This window comes from Brassica napus, chromosome C9 (genome assembly GCF_020379485.1).
Source record: "Brassica napus cultivar Da-Ae chromosome C9, Da-Ae, whole genome shotgun sequence".
NCBI lineage: Eukaryota > Viridiplantae > Streptophyta > Magnoliopsida > Brassicales > Brassicaceae > Brassica > Brassica napus.
The window spans coordinates 15249106-15256077 of record NC_063452.1 but is presented as its reverse complement, the minus strand read 5'-3'; the positions used below and the strand labels follow the sequence as shown (position 1 = coordinate 15256077).

Below are 6972 nucleotides of genomic sequence, written 5' to 3'. Positions count from 1 at the left end.
AACTGATCACTTAACCGAAACATACGACAATATAGATAGAATCAATTTTCGGTAGATAAACAAACGTGTGTTTGGTAAGTCAATACGCGTATGGGGTTTTTAATCACTTTTGCCATAAAGTATCCTTTTTTTATTAGGTAATATATCTCGGTCGATTTTCAATATCAACGATCGTTTAGGTCTTGTCACATTGTTTCACTAAACCACAAGAACAGTGGCTTGATCAAGTCTACGTGGTCTCGTGAGGCTGGACTCAGTGATTTTATCCTTGTTTCGTTTTTGTAGTTTGTGTAGAGATTTATGAAACTAGAAAGATTATGGCTCTACATAGCTTTATTGAAAGACTAATAGCTCATGGAGCTTTATTGAAATGCTAAGAAACTAAAGAGAAGAAGACTTATTGTCACCAAGCACAAATATATTGTTGATTGATAATCATAAAGATGAAGGTTTGGCTGCAAGGGCAACCTTGGTTACTCTAGCACAATGCCATTACAAACATATTTATATGGAATCTATCAATGCTAAAACACTAGATACATTGAGGTAATGGGCTTGATTATAGTGTTGGCCTTGAATCTTCTAATAGTTTGGACCAGTCATTGATTAGGGACTACTTTTTGTAGTCCGTGAACCTTTTTTTTTCTTTGATTTTAATGTTTTTTTAGACCAAAATTTGGTGCATTAATTTTAAAAGTAAGAAAGATATAATCATAAGAAAATATCTTATAGTTGAGAAATCAAACATTTTAAAACAAACATATAAGAATATATATAAAAATAAAAGATTTGAGATAATCTTCGAAAAACTCCTAAAATGGTGGTTTTGGGCCTCCACATCCTCTTTTTGTCTGTCATGCTCCCACTACGGCTTAAACTTTTTGAGTAGGTTTTATTGACGTTCATATTCGGGTTAATGTGAGAATTTATCGTCCATCTCATGTTTTGAACCCAAGTCTAAAACCGCATAAGAGCTACTGAATATATTTCCTTCAATTTCATTGGTCGATGAACTTGACAGAAAAGCAGATAATATTACCAAATTAGTAGAATAACCAATGGTTGGGACACTTTGGCGCCGTTTAGAGACGCGGTTTCAGCAGTGTATTCAGTTGTAACATAATGCCATACGATTTAACTTATCTTCCCCTACAAAGGCCTCGGTGATGCAGCGTACATCCACATGTTCCATCATGCATTTTATTATCTTTTCTGTATTTGGTGTTTATTTTCCTTTTACTTGATAAACAAGGTTTTAAGTTGTCCTAATCTCATTAGAATAGAATAGTAGCCCGTTAGAGTGTTTTCAGTACACTTATATATAGTTGATCCATTGGCTTGTAAGGGTACGACTTATAAAACTTATTAATCAAAAGAAGGCTTTGTAAGGGTACGACTTATAAAACTTATTAATCAAAAGAAGGCTTTTTAAGTTGCTCTATTATTTATTTCATAAAGATATTGATCTTGGGCATTCACACCTTAAATAAGATCAATGTTATAGTATTTTCCGCTACTTTAGTATTAGATTCCAGAAGTTTTAATTAATTAGTATCAGATTCCAGAAACTATAGTTTCTTAATTAAGGCTAGGTCCACTGTCATCACTTACAATGTTACCTCAACCTACACTACAAAAGGAAAAGTCTCCTACAGACGTTGGAGTTATTCACAAGTGGACTGCCCGAGCTTTACTCAAAGCTGTCAAAATCGCATTAAATACAATATTACAACGTCAACATGAGCTAGGTTTGGGCGTTCGGGTATTTCGGGTTTCAGATAGTTCGGATAGGGGTTAGAGGATCTATTTAGCACTTGACCTATTTTCGGTTCGGTTCCGTTCGGATAGTTTCGGATTCGGTTCGGTTCGGATAGTAAATATAGGAACCGGAAAATATCCGGAAAAAGTTCGGTTCTCATTTGGATCCGGTTCGGGTTTGGATACTTCGGGTAGTTCGGATAATTTGGATAAAATATCAGTTATTTAGGGTATCAAATAATTAGGATGATTTAGATAAAATTTTTTTGGATATTTCGGATAAAACTATCCGGATAGTTTCAGATACTTTCGGGTAGTTTGGATACTTTATAATAATTTAGTTATCCTCAACTATTTTCAGATACTTTTAATAGAATTTTAAATTAAAAATATATACTTAGTGATGTTATATGTATATATAATTAATATTTTTATATATTCGGGTACCCGTTCGGTTCTCGGTTCGGTTATTTTAGATATAAAAATATAGGACCCGTTCGGATATTTGAAGGTATTGGTCCGGTTCCAGTTTCGGGTATTTCGGTCCGATTCCGATTCGGTTCTTCGGTTCCGGTTATTTTGCCCAGGCCTAAATGGCATCATGGTGAGCAGTTCACCGGGTGATTTCTAAGGAGAGAAATATTAAAGATGATGGTCTCTGCCAAGAATATAAATAAATTATTGGAGAACCAGTTTTTGATGTTTACAAAGATGATAATCAAATTCAAGATATGAACGTAGAATTTGGTGCTCAAAAAACGGAATATGACCTTACTGCAATAGAACGTGTCCACAACTTCAACAAAGATGATAATGATGCGTATATGGGTCACTAGAAGCAAAATATGAATTGTGCTACTTGGAAAGAGGATTGAATAGGCGTTTTATCTTATCAACTACATTTTGACCCGCCCTCCAATAGGCGGGTATATTTTTTGTTTTAAATTCTTTTGAGAAATTTAATTTTTAAATAAAAATTAGGATCTACATTAATCTAGATTTTAATATGCGCTTCGAAAGCACATATTTTTTTGGTTGATAAAAATGTGATACGAATAGTGTTTTTGATTACGATTTATATTATTAAGTTATTATATAAAATATTTTTTGTTTAAAATTATATAATTTGTCAATTCTTTTATTTTAGATTTTGTATACATTCTTATCTCACAACATCTTTATATTTTTATACATTTTATAAGAGTTAAATTTGTTAAATTGGTGAGACATAAAATTTACTTGGCATATTTTAAACTAATTTAATAATATACATTTACATAGGTTATAATAGTTTTTACTAATGTTTATGTATTCAATCCAGATCTGCGGTCGAACCGGTAGATCCAGTGATCCGTATATAGTATGGTTCAGATTTAGTTAAAATATGATATTTAAAAACCCGATAAATCCGTAAAATTTTTAAAGTCTGTCACTAACCCAAAGATTCAGTAATTAAAATACTACAAAAGAGCCTATCTTTCAAAACACGGGATTTATTTCTATTTAAAACTTTATTTATAGAAAACAAAGATTAGGTAATTAAAAGACTATATATTTAAAAATTGTGTAACATAATACATTTATAATTGTATTGACCAGTGCTTTCATACATGACCTATATGTAGTTCAACCGCCAAATTCGGTGATTCGTATATAATCTGATTCTAATTTAGCTAAACACTCATTGTTTTAAAAACTCGATAAAACTCGGTAAAATTCCGAAACCCGCCATTAAGTCGTAATTTGATAATTTGTTTTTAATATTTTTAAATTATATTTAGATTTATTAAAAAAAATATAATCGTAATTATTAATTAATTTTTAGCTAAAATCCTAATTTGGTAGAAACCATGATGTGGAATGAGGAAAATGTTATTGTTAGGTGAAGGAAGATGTTGTCGATTAGTTGTTGCATTGAACATGAATAATATGATTTCTTATACCCGATGCCTAATTAATTGTAATATTATATTTAGTTTCACAGCTATGGCTCGTGTATGTAATAGATTTAAATTATAATTTTATTATAATAGAGTAATATAGGTTAATCATCCTCATTTGGTAGAAACCTAAAGGAAGGAATCAATATTATTATTGTCCTTTTTCAGAATGTATGAATATTATTTCATAACCTATTATATGAAATCGTAAGCTTTGGATTAAATTTAGTCGACAGTTTTTAAATATTGAGTAAGTGGGTTCTGAGTGGTGGGAGAATTGGGAACTGACTATCTTGAAATTAAAATGGAGGTAACAAAATGTGTATTCAACGGACGGTAATTTACCGTTATTTTATTATCTTTTATTTAGTATAAAATGAGAATAATGAGCTGTGTGTTTTTTTAAGTTGGATTCAACTATTATCAATAGGACATGTTCCTAATTTAATATTACTGATTGCTAAGAAAAACCAAGGTAATTTTATTGATCTTGCTAGTCCTCTTATATATATCAATAAAGAACCGCCAGATGGTGTTCAACGAAGTGAGGAAGGTCACAACAAAGAGATCCATGTTGAGAAGGTTTTTGACAAATATGAATATGATAGTAAAGCAATTGGTGCTGCTTACATTATCATCATATTTTGGGGTCAACGCTATGCAGATTTTGCATAGACACGATGCAAGTATGGCCAAAATCAATTAGTCAAAAGAATTTAGTGGTTGTTTCAAGGCTTGAAAAACATGTTCCATATTTTGGATTTTATTTTTGGTTACATAAGTCTTATAGAAACAAGTGCCAGAACTTCAACCCATCTCGGACATCCGTTGATGTGTTTCATATGGAAGTTATGTAACTTTGGAACTGACGTCTCGCTTGCGCCGATCTCCATGTTTACATTCCGATATGGTATCTTTGCGTCATGGGAGGATTCTAGCGCAATGTTGTTTCACACTTTAGTTAAGCGTTCTTGTTCAGTGTCAAGCAATCAAAACCATGGGTTCTCGCAGTTGGGATTTTGTTTACTCTCCCTCAGTTTTCTACATCACTTTTGACGATTCTGTTTATTAGCCACTATCTGTCACGTTACCGGCTCTCTTCTCGTATTGATAATGGCAGATGGGGGGCTGGCTTTGGAGTGGTTTTATTCGCGAGTGTGACAAGATAAAAGGGAAGTCCATGTTCACATTTAAGTGGAATATGCTCATGCCTGGTTGGGTTCTCTATGTTGTTCGGTCAATAACACTTTGCACAAGTGAAGCTTGTAAGAGTCCACAAGACTGCTTTTATGGGTTGCTTCACGACTTTCCCATTTCACATTACTATCAATTTCTTGCGTCCTTTCATGAGGCGTTGAAGTACAACGTTGGTTTCACTTTCTGTTGGATCCCAAAGACTTAGAAACAAGTTAAGTCAATTTTCTCTTCATATCCTTTACTCACAATACATGGATGTCTATAAATACACAAGAAGACAAAGTAACTACCCATTACTATCACACGTCACTAGTGGAAAGACAATTCCATTAACTTAGGACAATTATAATATCAGGTTTTCTTACTACAAACCATTGGTTTACTTTGGTTAACCATTTGACTCTCATCACTTTCATGAGGCGTTGAAGTACAACGTTAGTTTCACTTGGATGCTGCTCTTGCTTTTTGAGGTATCATTAGTGAGGGTTCCAGTAAGATTACCCGGAGTATCTAAAACTCCAAAAAGATCTGTTTTAAACGTTTTCTTATGCAGATATAAGAAACTTTCGGGAATTTAATAACTTCAAGGACAATGGCATTGGGGAAGAAGAGAACCATAGCCTAGAGATCGAGTTACAAGCATAGTCGTTATGTGGAATATGGAGGGTTAGGGACTTAGGGTTTGAGTTGGAGTTGGTTCAGTATAATAAGAGAGGATTTGGGAGGAAGAGGATTCTAGTTTCATCACTTGCTGATGAGATTGAAGATTCGTTTTTCATCGGAAAAATCTCATCAAAGAAGCTGTCCGATGGTCAAAGTCAAGAACTTGAAGATCTTCCGCTAGATATTCTGGTTTGTTTCATCACTAACGCCTTTCTTCTGGTTTCTGGGTTATGATTAATTAAGAGATTTTGTGATTTTATTTACGGGTTAAGATTATCTGTGGGGTCGAGCATGAAGCTGTAAGTACAGTTGAGTATCATTAATAGATTTTATGATAGGCCAATCTAATTGTTCCTGGTGTTTTATTACAGGCATTGATCGCAAAGCAATCACAGGTCGCTTATAGTACACCTCGGAAAACCTCGGTTTTCTACCATGATTTGAACAAACAATTTGGTTTAGGCGTTGTTAATGTTGATGAGATCAAAGCCCAGAGAGCCCCAGTGCAGACAAGGTATCGAATTTTCGCGGATAAACCACAACAAGGACGATTTTGGAGTCTCTGTTGCTCTGTTCAACTAAATCAAGCAATCATCAACTCTGTTTCTTCAACATCCTTAACTGAAGGCAAAGGGTTTTAAATATTGGGTTTGGTTTGGACTAGTCTCTGTAAATTGTTGTTAGATAAAGAAGGAAAGTTAGGGTTCTAGAAAGAGTAACTTGTTTAGAAGGTCAGAGAAAACTCTTTTGGGAGGGTATACGGCTTTTTTGTACGTTTGTGTAATGTAAATTTATTTGTTTTATGAAGTGAATTAATAAGAAATTAAATATTTCTATTTTGGAACTTTTGTTTTTTGTATGGTATCAATTTTTAAGTAACTGGTGTCATTTATTGAAAACATATTATTGTCATTGCGATGCCATCTAATAACTAGTGGTTAGTCACTGAGCCTTGATCACCATCCTACCAGCAATCATCCATTCAATTTGCGTCTCGGTTGCTTATGATAATATTGAAGCTCTCATATGCATAGAAATCCATACTGTATGGTCGAGATTTGCTGCGGAGAGGTATGAGATTCATTGTGGGTGATGGATCAGTTATCAATACGTGGACAGATCTATGGATCCCCGATTATCCACCTAGACAACCGAGAGGATTAACACGGGAAATATATGAAGGTAAAGTTAATCTTTTCTTCTCTGAAGGGACAAGAGAATGGAATGAAACTAAATTAAGAAAGACTTTCTATTGGATCAATTAAATAAGCCATGAGCTTTTATTGAAAATGTGAAAAGAATATGACTTGGGCTGAGTATATAAGAGCCCAAAATAAGTCGAAGAGGAATGACTCTTGTTTGTCCTACATCGGAAACAAGAGACAAGTCTGAGCATTATATATATGACCATGTG

General features: G+C 33.6%; 1 pseudogene; it reads left to right on the top strand.

Annotated features, from left to right (window-relative positions):
- The first annotated feature begins 3659 nt into the window (after nucleotides 1-3659).
- Nucleotides 3660-6394, top strand: LOC106395587 (annotated as a pseudogene).
- Nucleotides 6395-6972: the final 578 nt, after the last annotated feature.